Raw genomic sequence first — 15,517 nt, 5'->3', positions numbered from 1 at the left:
AAAATGAACTTTTTGTCAGCCAACTGACATCTAACAGAGATTTTCACTGGGCTGAGTAGCAAAATACGGTGTCTAAGTCCTGGGAAGGCTTTGTCTTTCCTGAGCACTCTATATATGCACACTATATGCATTTGTCACATCAAGTTAAGCTGGTGGGTGGTTATTCATCATCCACGATGTGGCTGGCAGAGTTAAATATACAAAGGTTATTCTGAAGGACAGGGATGCTCCCGTCCTTAGTCACTTAATGTCTCCTTAGAAGAATGTAGAGTCCTCTATGATGAAGATAGTTGTTCTTCTTGTTTGGTTTCTGATGTCTTCTCAGTACCCAGCACATGGTAGATGGTCGTAGTGTCTCTATAATAAATAAGATCAAGAAAATGTTATTTTGGTTTATCAAAGGACACAGGGTATCCCCAATTTAAAAGTGTTCAGGTATTTTACCACCATTCCTCAGAGTCTGAGATTGGATCATTTAGTCCTAGCCATTGGAATAGAAAAAGTTGAGTGAATGTTTCTTCTGCTTGTCATAGGTAGATGGATTTGGAGCATGGGTGCTGGCACGTCTTGGGGTTGGAAGTAGATTGGAAGTTGAGCTCAGTGGGAGGCTGTGAGCTTCATCCTTGCAGACTCCATGAGTGTCTTAGAATACAGATGCATGCCCTTTATGCAACTTGCAGGATGAGAAAAGGAGCTGTCTTAGGGGTAAGTGTCCCCCACTCAGGCCGTCTCATAGGAGAAAGTCAGCTTCACCTGAAAACTTCAGAACCCTAGGAATTATCACTTGTTTGGCAGTTAATTCCATATTTGGACCACTGCAATTGTTGAAAATCTTAAGTTACAGAAGCTTATATTCTTCTCCTAAATACAATCCCTACGATGTACTTAGGTCTGTTTCTCTACTGAAAGATGGTATCCTCAAATAACACATTTTATTGTTGCTAATAAATGGCTGTAGTAATATTTTCTAGGTTATATGTCTCACATAGGCCATGATTTCCTGATACCTCACTTTCTATTTACATTTATAATCTTCAGTTTGTATGTATTAGATTTACTTTGGACAGAGGTATACATTCCATACTTCAGATCTGTGTATGTGGTTGATGAGTTTAAGAATAGCATATCTCACTGTGATCACCAACCAAATAAAAATAAACATTTTCATCATCCTTGAGAATTCCCCATGTACCTTCCCAGAGGCAGTGCTGTTTTGATTTCTGTCAACATAGACAATTTCTGCTCTGTTAAAAGTTTATTTTAGTGGAATTAATTAGCTGGTGTTTGGCTTCTTTTGCTTAATGTAATGTTTTCTGAGATTCATCTGTCTTGTTACATGTGTCGATAATTGTTTTTCATCTAGTGCTGAGTAGCATTTCATTGTATGAACATACAATGCTCATTTATTTTAATGTATTTATGGAATATGTGTAACTTTTTAGAAGAAGAGTACCACCTCTTTTGTTAATGTAGTCCAAGTCTATGTTCATTATTATAGGGTTTTACTATACTATGTATATGATACTGTATTGAAAGGAGTAGAGGTTTCTAGCAGATGTGTCTTTTTGTAATCTTTAGGAGATAGGAAAATTACTTTATGTTTCCATAATCTGTAAAATTGAGATAATGATCATTGATGATGATGATGTTGATGATGATGATGCCAATATCCACTTGAGGCCTGTGCTAAAGGCATTCAGAGAGTGTTGGTTCCTACTCACATTCAAATACATGTTTTCAAATGTGAATTGTCATCTATGAGATCATGCTATTTGATTGGCATTTAATCATTTTTACAAATTCATGTAAGGCCCTTTTACATTGATGTATTATTCTCATGTAATCTGATCTATCATTCTACCCTACATAATCAACTAAATCTTTATTTGATCATCTAGTAGGGTTGCTGTCTTCTGCTTAACTATCAGACTTACTCTATCAGATTAATTCTGTTTTCTGGATCAGAGAAGCAGATAGTCTATGTCTCATCTGAGTCACTCAGTATTTGAACAGAATCCTTTAGCATAACATGGACAACAACCTCTGAAGTTGGTCTACTACTCAATACTCTTTGGGAATTGTGATGTAGGCAGCTTCAAATCCATTGAGCCATATTAATTTTCTGTAACTTTTTTGGGGGGGGCCTGACTCTGGGCCTGGGTGCTGTCCCTCAGCTCTTCAACTCAAGGCTAGCACTCTACCACTTGAGCCAAAGCGCCACTTCTGGCTTTTTTCTTATGTGGTGCTGAGGAATCAAACCCAGGGCCTCATGCCTGCAAGGCAAGTGCTCTACCACTGAGCCACCTTCCCAGCCCCTGTAACTTTTTTTTTTTTTGGGTCTGGTTGTGGGGCCTGAACTCTGGGCCTGGGCGCTGTCCCTCAGCTCTTCAGCTCAAGGCTAGCACTCTACCACCTGAGCCACAATGCCACTTCCGGCTTTTTTCTTTTTGCTTATGTGGTGCTGAGGAATTGAACCCAGGACCTCAGTCATGCAAGGCAAGTGCTCTACCACTGAGCCACCTTCCCAGCCCTGTAACTTTTTTTTTTATAAGATAATATGAGATGTATAGCTTTACAAATCTGTAAGATTCAAAGTCCTTAGGAATTCAACAGACATAGTAAGTAAACTATAATTCCTTTTTGTTTGTTTGTTTGGTGTTTTTGTTTTTGGTCGGTCATGGAGCTTGAACTCTGGGCCTGGGTGCCATCTCTCAGCTCTTCAGCTCAAGGCCACAGTGCCACTTCTGGTTTTGTGAGTGGTTTATTGGAGATAAGAGTCTCACAGACTTTCCTGCAGGGGCTGGCTTTGAACTGCGATCCTCAGATCTCAGCCTCCTGAGTAACTAGGATTACAGGCGTGAGCCATGGGCACCCGACAATAATCACCTTCTAAAATACTTTTTAGTTCATCTTTTAAAATATCCTGAAATAATCTTTAATAATTAGCCTCATATTTTTTCTTTTTTTATTGTGAAAATACTGTACAGAAGGGTTACAATTACATGGGCAAGATAATGAGTACATTTCTTATCAAGCATTGTAGCCTCCTCCTTTGTTTCCCTTCCCATCCCTTCCCATACTCTCCCCCCCATTCCTTCTCCCCTTCCTCCCCCCCCACACCAAAGTTGTAAAGTTCATTTTCAACATAAGGACTTGTACATCTCATTGTTGCAATGGGTCCACCAGTATCCCTATTTAAACAATTTGTTTTTCCCCTTCCCCTAGCCTTATATTTTCAAAGAAGTGTGCCCTTAATATATTGTACAAGAATGTTATAAAAAGTAGCTCAAAATGAGTTTTTTATTCAAATAATCCAGAAATTTAATATTTTGCAGTTGCATGTCCTTTCTTTTTAAAACATTTCAACTTGTAAAATCAATAGCTTTCTTGTGATTGATAAATAAGGTATTTTCTTTGAATTATCACATCTAGGATAACTTAATACTCTTCAAACTAGTCACAGAAGCTGCTGGCCTATGACAGTTTTTCCTGACAAGAGATTGAAATGGAAAAATGCACTGGGTTTTCATAAAAATTAATTTACCCATCAAAAATTATTTTGTCCTGTGATTATACTTTCAATTTTTAAAGATTCTGTTGGACTACTGACGTGAACTTTTCTTCTTCTTTTTTTCCTAGTGCTGGGGTCTGAACAGAGGGCCTTGAACATACTAAGCAAATGTTCTGCAACTCAATTATACCAACTGACCAACTGAGTTTTTAAATGTTCAAAATTTTCTGCTCACTAAAATAAAAATTAGTAGATTAAAAGTAATACTCTTCAGGTCCAACTAAAAGTTAGGATGAAAACAAACATATTCTGAATATCTTAGCATGGTTTATGAAAGTGGCATTTTGATTGACCCAGGCTCCCATGCAAAGTTGCATATTTATTGAAGAGGATACCATTTCTTCTTTCTGGTTATTATTTTCATTCTTGAGCATGAAAACTGATCATGGGATTAATGAAGAGATTTATATGAAGATTTCTAGCTAGTGATGGTTGTGTACACCTAAAATCATAGCACTTGGGCAGTGTAATCAGAAAGATCATGAATTTGATCCAGCCTAAGCTACTTGGTAAGACCCTGTCTTCTGTTTTTCTATTTTGAAAGTAAAAGACAATTTAATCCATCTAGGATAAAAATAAAGCAAATTGAGTTCCCTGAGAAAAAACTAGGCCGTATTCTTTTCTTCCTCTTTATTACTATGTATTGTACTTTTTACCACACAGGTACACAGTAAACTATCATCAGTAAATTGTATGGAGGGAGAATTAAGTCAGTTCTGATGAACTTTTCCCATATAGAGCGTAAGTTTTATACCTAGAAATGTATTTTCATTAGCTCATAATTTTTCCTTGAACGCCAACTGCTTATGTATTATAGTAGTTTGAAAATCTTAGAGGAACAAAGTGTTTCTTCTCAGTTTTAGTTTTGCTCTGGGCAAAACTGTGGTGACTAAGATTATGAAAAGGAGAGCAGTGGTGACATTGACATCTTCAAAGACATTCAAGTAGCACACATGTAATTACTTTTCTCTCAAACGATAGCCAAATCATTCATTTTTTTTCCCTAAGCAAACTCCCATCAGTACAAGTTTGTGAAAGAAGTAGAAAGAAAACCACAACATTCACTAATATGGAGATTTTTAAAACATTTGCATTCCTAGAAAAGGTGAAAACTTCTAGGCAGAAATGTCCTTGGGCTAAGTCTTTGATCTACATTCATCAGAGGATCATTATTTATTGCCTTGGTTATTGAAATTCACTGACACTTCATGGTGATTGATTCATGTCTTCATTTAAAGAAGATTACTGTAGTCATGTAGAAAGCCTTCACTTGTCTTTGAAAGGATTAAAAAAATTGCACTTTTCCAGTTTCTACATTTATTTATTTATTTTTGTGCATGGGAAGCAAAGCCAATGATAGGAGGAAATAACTAAAAAGATTTCCTTCCTCATCCTCATCATCATCCGTCACCATTGCCAGTAATGTAACTGTAATAAGCTTCAAGGCTGAGCTTTAGCATGAACTACTTTTTAGTTCTTGAATCGGAACCATTTTTTAAGAGAGATGTCTGTTTACATGTGAGCTAGCCTGGCAGATAAATCAGAGATCCTAACACCAAATTTAATACCAAGGAGTATAATAAGGATTTGTGATGCTTCCTGGAGGACCCAAGGTCTATAAACCAATAAAGGGTTTACAATGAGACATAAATATAGAACATAAAACATCCAGCAGTTTCACAGAGGAAGATCTTGGTGTGTTTGAGAGCTGGCAGTGATGAAAGAAAAATACTATTTTTTCTTACAAATTTTATGTGAAGATGGTTTAGTTTTTTTCAAATGTTAACAAGGGAAACATGAACAGCTCCAACTAGGTTGAAGGTGTCATGGGTCTAGAAAGGGGACACTAAGTGAGAATCATTCACTTCCCCCGAAGAAGAAAGACCTTATCTCTCTCTGCTGAAGATGAGGCTCCATCACTGATAATCACTTGCATTTGTAAATGGTGAGACCAAGGAGAAATTCACTTAAGAAATGACCAGGAGAATGTTCTGAAATGAAATGAAAAAGAAATAAAAAAGCTCCAAATGAATAATTTATGATTGAAGCTCATCCTAACTTCTCATTTTCTTAAGGAACCCATGAGCAATCTGTCAGAGACCAGCCTCTTCCTGAGGTGCCAATCTCAGCTCGTGTTGACATGTGAGAAGCATTTGCAAGCCCAGTGCATTTTTCAAGCTCAACTTTATTCATTCATTTCCCCGCAGATCTGCATAGTAAGTCATGGCTGATTTGCTCAGCAATAGAAATGCTTTATGCGTGTTCCTTTCTCCCAAGAGCCCTGACTTCAGCAAAGTTGCCTCCGTAACAACCTCTTAACACAGCCTCAGACTCTGAGAATGTACGTGCTTGTAATCACCATAGGCTGTGGTCTATTTCCCACCCGCTCCCTTGAGTTCACTAGTAGAATGCAGAGTGAATGAAATGTCTGGCCATGTCCACAGCTTCATAATATTCTAAACTGTCATCTGGCAAATGGAGAGTGGGTGCAGGGCCTTGCAATGCTTTTTTTTTTGCTTCTAGAACTGGGAAAGTACTCTCTAGTTGGTAGACTCACCAGCTAGCTGCCACCAACCCAAGTTTAGGCATTTACACTGGCATTTGAGAATTACTTTAAATAATAAAATAAATAAAAAATAAATGATGAGACAATCTGGGTGTTACAAATAGTTTGAAGGGATGGAATGGAAAGTGTTCTTCTCTTCATTATATCCTAGGAGCAGTGCTACTCACATCTTAGAATGCTATTTTTTTTTAAAAAATAATTAATTGTAAAGAATCTTGAAGGAGCTGGTAGGGTTGGGATAGGTGGCGGTGGGAGAATTATGGATGGAGTGATGATGATCAAGGTGAATTGGATATATAAATTGACATGTTGAATGTACAACTATTTACAGACAAAGCTGGATGCTGGTAGCTTATGACTATGATCCTAGCTACTCAGGAGGATGTGAACTTAAGAACTGAGATTCAAAGCCAGCTTGGGCAGACAAAGTAGAGATATTCCTGTTTCCAGTAAACAGGAAAAACACCGGAAGTGGTCAAGTACCAGCTTAATTGATGGGTGGGAGGAGCCAAGTGCGAATGAGAGACTCTGAATTCAAACCACAGCACTGGCACACAACACACACATGCATTCAACACACACACACGCATACACAAATTTAAAAATGTAAAAGAATTTCAATAGGCATATAAAATTGTATGCTTTTTATGTATGACATGATGTTTTAAAGTATACATACATTGGAAAATGGCTAAATTGAGCTCCTAAAAAATTGAGCTACTTAACATATACATTGTCTAACATAGTTATCTTAGACTTTAAAATATGGTCTTTTTGTGGCTTTCAAGAATACAATACTTTAGTTACCAGGCTACTACACAGATATCTTGAATGTGCTCCCACTATCTAACTGAAGATTTGCAATCTTTGACCAACAGCTTCCCAAGTCTTCCTGCTCTCCAGATCATGGCATTCACTATTCTATTCTCTGCTTCTATGAGTTCAAGTTGTTAATTCTGTATGAGAGTGAGATCATGCACTATTTGTTTTTCTGTGTTTGGCTAATCTTATTTAACATTCAGGTTCAATCCACGTTGTCACAAATAGATGTAACAGTTTTTAAACAGTGAATAAGAACTACTTTTCCATCACCAGTTAGGTAGCCGTACTATTCCCAATGGGGGAATCAATCACAGCCAGCCTGATGTCATAATTTTCTTTGAGTAATGTTTTGTGTTACTGGTTTTCCCCTTAATCTTCTATACTTCCATATCACTTTCATGTCTAAATTTTTTGTGTCCTCCTATTTTTGGGGTACTAGAAGGCACTGGAATTCTCTACCATAGAATTTCCTTTTTCTTAGCCCAGGGTCATACAAAGTCTCAAATTCTATGTTGTCGCCTTCTTCTTATGTTTAAGTGGGCCCAATTAATATAATTATCTTCTAGAGAAGATATGGACCTCATTGAGGTGACTGAAAGCTAGTGGACACAGAGTAAGGGATGGGCCAGGTTCCTCATTGGAGAAGAACTCCACCAATCAGGGCTTTTCTCTGGCTCTCCATTGTCACTGCTCAGTCCTTGTGAAAACCTCTCACTGTTCTCTCTTGGTTCCTTTCTAATAGCAAAGCTCAGAGTGCTCAGGTGAGTCAGGAAGCTGGCAGTCACTCTGTTTCATTCCTTACTTTATGTCTGTAACTTAGAACCACACACACAGTAGGTTCTCGCAAATTCCTGTTAATTGTCTGAGTGAATTAGGTGATAGAATTTTAATATCCAGATAATATATCAAGGGAAGAAAAATAGTTTAGCTGAACTTCCAGAAAATGGATGTTATAATTTGAAAGATCTGTTAAAATGCATGGGAGGATGTATTGTCAAAATAAGTATAATGTTACATTTTTATTGCACTTTTCTAGTACAACTTTGATTTGATTTCATTATTTTTACTTCCAAGCATTGCTAAACTAATTGAATGAAGTAGGAATTCAAAATTCTCTTAATTAGAGTATCTGTGATTCACACTGATCAGTCAGCACTATTTTTGTTTTGTGTGTAAGTTGTCACTTCTAGAAGGATTCAGTATTAGAGCCAAGATAGATACAAAGGTTGGATTTAGAAACTTATTAAGAATACTTACTCTGAGGGCTAGGAAGGTGGCTCAGTGGTAGAGTGCTTGCCTTGCATGCATGAGGTCCTGGGTTCAATTCCTCAGCACCACATAAGCAGAAAAAGCCAGAAGTGGCGCTGTGGCTGACATGGTAGAGCACTAGCCTTGAGCTGAAGAACTGAGGGACAGCACGTAGGCTCAGAGTTCAGACTCCACGACTGACCAAAAAAAAAAAAAAAAATACATACTCTAAAAAGATGAGGTAAAGCCTATTTATGCAGTATTTTTTTTATTTTATAAGTTTTTTTATTGTGAAAATACTGTACAGAGGGGCACAAGGTAATGAGAACATTTCTTATCAGGCCTTGTTGCCTCCTCCTTTGTTTTTCCCCTACCATCCCTTCCCCCCTACTTCCACAGCTATACTCCCCCCTACCCCCTTACCTAAATTGTAAAGGTTGTTGTTCAACAGTGTCTTGTACATCTCATTGTTGCAATGGTCCACCTGTATCCCTACTTAAACATTTTGTTTTTTCCTTTCCCCTCCCCAAATTATACCAACATCAAATACAGTGAAAACAGGGGTTATACCATGGGGGAGGAACATACAAAGCAACAAAAAAAAATCACAAGTAAGCCAGGCCCAAAGAAATATAGGACCTATGGTTTCCCTTACTTGCAATAACTAGTATATGTCTGGGACAAGCAGAAAAGGTCAAAAGCTATGTACATATGACCGGATAAGATGATGTTAAGCAAAATGAACCCCAAGATAGGGACACAAGTGGTTTTTCCTTTCTATGCAGTATTATGGTTGATTTATCCAGCGGAATGACTAAACTGGGCATAGACGACGGTCTTTCTTGTTAATCACTGTATTTCTGTGAGGAGTCAGGCCCTGCTATTGGGTTTGGGTATCTGGTTATAGGACTCTTGTGTCTTTCATGAATGATTTTAGCTGGGTAAACAATCTCTTTATGGTTGCAGTGTGAAAATAGAAAAGTTGAAGTGTATCTTCTGTTTATGCTGTCTCTACACCAAGTGATAGAATCTGTAGCGTCTCCAGTTGGTATTTGAATGGTAATGGGGCATACAGTCATTGTTCTTATCTAGGGCATACACATTAAAATGGCAAAGTACACACAAATCTGTGCCACCCAGAAGCTGCTGCTTTAGAACTACGAGAAAAGCTAACTATTCCTCAATAATTCTGTTGTCTCTCACTTTCATGTGTTTTTTCCCCATTCCTTGTTTGATCTTCCTGTTTTTATCTGGCTTTTTAATCTGATTGATAAATGTCATAAGGATGTACTGGACACCATGACTGGCACCACTTAAAGAAAGATTTTGTATGGGAGGACTAGTTCAGCTGGTTGTGACAAGTCATCTTTTCAATTCCTAACAACACACAGCTCACACTAGATAAGTGAATATCACTAATTTAAGGGCTCATTAATCAAAGTGTTCATGGAAATCATGAATTCTTCATAGTGCTCTGTAAGGATATTGAGTTTGGAGAAACTGATGAATACAGTCAGTTAAGTGATTATTAATTTAGATTTAATTTATATCTCCTTGATGATTACTAATATTGAGTGTTGTTTCATGTACTTTGGCTGATTTCTATGTCTTTAATAAAGAATTTTATTCAGATTAAAAAAAAAGAATCTAGCCAGAGTGCTAGTGGCTCAATCCTGTAATCCTAACTACTCAGGAGATGAGATCTGAGGATTGCGGTTCAAAGTCAGTTGGGGCAAGAAAGTCTGTGATACTCTTCAATTAACTGTCAAAAAAGCAAAAGCCAGAAGTAGAGCTGTGGCTTAAGAGGTAGAGCACTAGCCTTGAGCAAAAAAGCTCAAGGACAGCCCCCAGGCCCTGAGTTCAAGCCCCAAGACTGGATTAAAAAAACAAACGAAGAACATAAGAGTAATCCAGTGACATTAGGTTTAACTACATAGGAATAAGTATAAAGAAAATACAGGTTAAGTGTCCTTTATCTGAAATGCTAGAGACCAGAAGTGTTGGTGATTTCAGATTTTCAGAGATTTTAGAATATTTGCAAATACAGAATGAAGTATCCTGCAGATAGAACCCCATCTAAACACAAAATTGATTTATGTATACTTTCCTATATATCTTATGCACATATCCTGAAGATAATTGTATTCAATAGTAAGGATGCATCTGTGTTTTGGCTATGACCCGTTACATGAGACTATATATAGAATTTTACACTTATATCTTATTAGCACTTACATTTTTTTCCAGATTTTGGAGCATTCTGGTCTTCAGATTTCTGGATGAGAGATGCTCAATCCATAATGTGGGAAAGCACCATCTAAAGTCAGGGTGACTTTAACTTGCATAGATCAGAGCTGTGACAATGCCACATCATCCATTCAGGTTCTGAGTTCAGGCCCCAGGACTGGCACCAGAAACCAAACAAGTATCTAACCTTACCATCTAAAATAAAATCATTGTAAAAGTGATGTACAGAGAGTAACACACAAGTAAGGTAACAAGTACATTTCTTTTTGAACAGTGTTACCCCTCCCTCATTTTCTCCTGCTTTCCCCTCTGACTCCCTTCCCCCCAAGTTGTAAAGTTCATTCCCACAGTGTCTTGAGAGTATCACTGTTGCATTGGGTCACCCTTTGTCCCACCATTTCTGTGATTCCTTTCCCTTCCCCAAATCAGATACACTTACACACAAGACAAAGGGTACAGAAATCAAAAACAGTGACAACAGGGAATAAATCGAAGGAAAAAAGAAAAAAAAAGTACACTAAACAAACCTCTTGTTTCCATTTCTTGGCGTTCATTTCAACAAGGATCATTTTGTATGGTCATTTGCACATAGCGACTGAGCTACTGTGATCCTCAGCTAAGAATATCCTAGACAAATTCTAGTTATTACAAATGAGGGAGACCATGCAGCCTGTTTCTTTGGATCTGGCTTGCTTTGCTTAATGTAATTTTTCTAAGTCTTTACATTTAGTAACAAATGGGGTGGTGTCATTCTTTCTGATGGAGGCATAGAATTCCATTATGTATATACATATATATATATATCATGTTTTCGTGATCCATTCATCTACTACTGTGTTGATTTCATATCTTAGCTATTAACCTTACTGTTTTAGACATAGTAGAATTAGATGTTTCTTCAAAAGAAAAAACCAAATCACTGTGTGTTAATGCTGCCTTTATCCTGATGATACATGAAGTGATGCTTTGGAGGATCATAGGAGAGATGTTACTGAAGCCATCAGTGTCAATGAGAGGCCCGGACTGACTTCTATTTTCTCAACATCTAATAATGTCCCAAACATGAGCATAGATATTAACCAAACAATCAGTGTGAGAACTGACCCTATGCTCTAAACATTTTTCTAGCAAAACTGAATTGCCTCTCACAGTCACATTCTTGCAATTTTCCACTTATTCTGTCTTCAGAAACATTTGAGCTCTACTAAAGATTAATAATAGAGAAAGAAGTAGTTCAGCCTAACAAAATAAAATACAGGAAATGCACAGACCTTTCAGCATGATTGATTTAAATGGTGACAAAGGTCTCCACAAATGGCAAATCCATGGAAAAAGACTGTGTTGACTTGAATGAATGAGACAATGCTTCTCTCACCAAAGCTGAGCTCCAGGAAGCTGGCAGTTTCATCTATTACTTTAAGTCTATAACTTAGGCCACAGTATACAGTAGGCTCTTACAAATGTTAGTGGAATGATTGAGTGAATCATAATGGGATAGAATTTTGATATCCAGATAATATATCAGGGGAAGAAAAATATTTTAGCCTAACCTCCAAAATATTGGCATAGCTGCCACACCCGCCCAGGTTGAAAAGTTACATGGAATCTCAAATTTTCCCTCTGAAGGTTTGTTAATTGAGTCTGCTCAGTAAAAATGACAGAAGACAGATTAACAGTGGAAAAGGCAAATAGATTTGTCAATATGTGCATGTGCAGAGGAGACATACAAAATGGGAATTCAAGGCAGGGTCCACTTAGTTGAGGCTTAAGTGTTTTTTTTTTTCTTTTTCACAAGAGAAAGAGAAGTGGAGATGTAGGAATTTTCAGAGTGCATAAATAACTTTTCATGGGAGTTGAATGGACTTGAACAGACAATGGCTTGGGATAAAGTTCTCCTGAGCTCTTGGTATGCCATTTAATTTTCAGACCCTTCCTCTATGATATAACTTTAGCCTTTGGGATTAGTGAAATATCATTAGGGAGACATGGAGGTAATTGTGTTCCTCTCTGGCTAATCCAGTCTTTAGATAGATAGAGAAACTTTCTTTTTCTTTTTGGTACTGGGGCTTGAACCCAGGACATTGCACTTGCTAGGCAAGCATTTTGCCACTGAGCTACAATCCCAGCATTAAGAAACTTATATTGTTTATCCTGAGTGCTCTGAAGCCCAAAGTAGCATGTTTTGAGGTCTAATTTTCTGAGCTCACAAATACTTTTGTACTTGAAAATGCAAAGGAAAATTGTCATGAAGATCTCTCCTGTTGCCTTTTATGGCTATGGCTACTTTCTTCTCTTCTTTGACCTTGTTCCCAATTCCTGATCTTGCTGATCTTGTCTCCATTTTTTATAATTTCGTCATTTCAAGAATTTTATACATGTGAACGCAATCACACAGTTGAAAACATGTAGGGAGTGTTTCAGTATGAAGTTTCAAATACAGAGATTGTGCTTCTAAGTAGCAGTGGAGGCTCCGCTCAGGGGGTGGACTGCTCGGGGGTGGTCACCCACCTGAAAGGGTTATCAGAGCACAGGGGAAGATCAATTCCTTGCTCAGCTTCAGTGACACAGACCTGCCAGGAGAATAAAATATGACCTGGCTTTGATCTTTGGGGATGGAAGATTTAGCTCTCTTCATGGTTATGCTGAAATCACTCAGTATGGAAATTGGACCCCCACTCCCACCCCCGCTTGCTCCCTCTGGGGAAAGGTAGGGATGCCAAGCTACATGCAAGATTGGCTTCCTGCTTGGTCCTGTGGAAACTGCAGCCTTCTAGCCAGGATATATAGAAAGCCACATGGAATTCCTGGGCAGTCGCTGCTGCAGAGTTCTGCAAGTCTTGATGTTTGGTTCTCTGCCTTCTTCTTGTGGCCTTTCAGGGTCTTGGTGTGTTCTTCTGTTATGTCCAGTGCATTTGTTTTAGTGATGAGGGAGAGAACTTAGGAGGAAAGGACCTACTTCATCTTGGCAGAACTGGATGTCTCTCTATTTTCTTTTTCAGGGGAAATTCTATACAGTGTCTTTCAGTGGACTTCATACAATGTTACCTTTGACTCATGATAATAATTTTCAGGCTGGCTTACAGTGCATAATTTGGATTGCTATTCAGAATATTCAGTAGTCAAGGATAAGTGTCTGTACCAAGTGGTTTTAAAGTAAGACTTTCATCATGGTGAGTATTTAAGGATGAATCAATAGGTCAACTCTTGACAAGAAAATATAAGTATGTAGTTCTTTCTGAAATTGTCTCATAATTTAAAAGTGTTACTTTACATATTTATTTTTCAAAACACCATTCCCCAGCAGTTTGGATGATGGAAGCCATATATCATTTTGGCATTTCTGGAAGACTTGAAAAGAATTACTTATGATTGTTGAGCAATTTTGTGATACTGCTAAGTGGAAAGGGCTGAAATATAATCTTCTAAAATAATCCATCTAAAATGATTGTGATATTCATACTATATATTATTGATCAAACATTATTTTATTCTTGTTTGCCTTCTTTGTTCTTTTTGTGGCTTGCTTTTCTACCAAGTCATGATAACTCTCATATTTCTTTGTGGAAATGGAGTTATTTTAGATACATAAAAGTAGATAGGTTCTTCTAAGTGCTGGTAGCTCACAACTTGAAATTAGAGCTACTCAAAAGGCTGAGATCTGAAGATTGTGATTCAAGTCTGTGATACTCTTATTTTCAGTAAAGGAGCTAAGTTTCAAGTAGTAGGGGCTAGCGTTGAGCTAAAGAAGCTCAGGGACAGTACCCAGACAGTACCCTCTCTGCCCACCCCAAAATAACAATGTGTTTTTCTTAAAGATTCTCTCTAAAGTTCCAAACATTTTGAAGAAATAAACCAAGCCAAATCCTTAATTCTAAGTGAAGAATTTATTTAGGCATTGAATCGGATAAAGGGATTAGGAGCAATTAGATTTCAGGGGTTTTGATATATTTTGGATAGTTGATCGAACGCTAGTTTATGTTTTAGTCTCTGACAAGCAAAGAGTCCGAGTAGTTATTTGCATATGTGATCATTCACATTTGTCATAAATATTAGAGTGTTAGGATTGTATGATACATATTTAAACATTCCTTCTATCATTTACCTATAGTAGGTACTTGATAACCCCCACTAAAGCTAGTAATGATTTGAACCATCCAACTTTCCTCTCATTAAAATCTTCTTGAGTCTGATCCATGTAAATGGCTCTGCCTCCGCTGTGGGAGCCATCTCTCTTTTCTTTTCTTTTATTCAGTCGTGGGGCTTGAACTCTGGGCCTGGGCGCTGTCCCTCAGTTCTTCAGCTCAAGGCTAGCGCTCTACCACTTGAGCCACAGCACCACTTCTGGTTTTCTGAGTGACTTATTGGAGATAAGAGTCTCATGGACTTTTCCTACCTGAGCTAGCTTTGAACTGTGATCCTCAAATCTCAGCCTCCTAAGTAGCTAGGATTACAGGTGTGAGTTACCAGTGCCTGGTGGGAGCCATCTTTCTAAACAGTACTTTCCTCTATTGATCTGCTCATGTTCAGTGCAGGCTTTTTTAAGTCCAACTTCATCTTATCCTGTGCATCAAAATCAGACCCAGTGAGCAGTTACTTCCGCCTTCTTTTTGCTCTGTCATTCTGATCTTCCAGCTCATTTCTCATTCTTCTGGGTTGCCTCCTGCAAATACTTTACTATGTGCTGCAGTGACCTCTGTCTGCCTATTAGCACATACTATTTTACCTTACACTTATCCACTGTATAAGATGTCACAGTTTTGTTAAAGTTTTATAAATTTGCTTCCCTTCTAGTTAGGACTTTTATTACACTATTGGCTTGTTCTGATGAGGCCAAATCCTTCCTTTATAGTCACTCCTGACACTACTCATTTTTCTCTCACGGGTCAAAGCTGTAATCACTCATAGTCTTGTAGAACAAAGACTCTCGATGGTTTAATTCTCATTATCAGATTCACTTCTATGGCTTTCTTAGGTCTCAGATTGAGTCCTGTCAGGAGAGAAGACTTTTCTAACCTATACTCATTGAAGTCTCACTGCTAATAACGTGCTTTAGCATTCTTCTT

The sequence above is a fragment of the Dipodomys ordii genome, unplaced genomic scaffold (assembly GCF_000151885.1).
Source record: "Dipodomys ordii isolate 6190 unplaced genomic scaffold, Dord_2.0 Scaffold43, whole genome shotgun sequence".
Classification (NCBI taxonomy): domain Eukaryota; kingdom Metazoa; phylum Chordata; class Mammalia; order Rodentia; family Heteromyidae; genus Dipodomys; species Dipodomys ordii.
The sequence above is the reverse complement of the archived record's forward strand: the minus strand, read 5'-3'. Positions refer to the sequence as shown.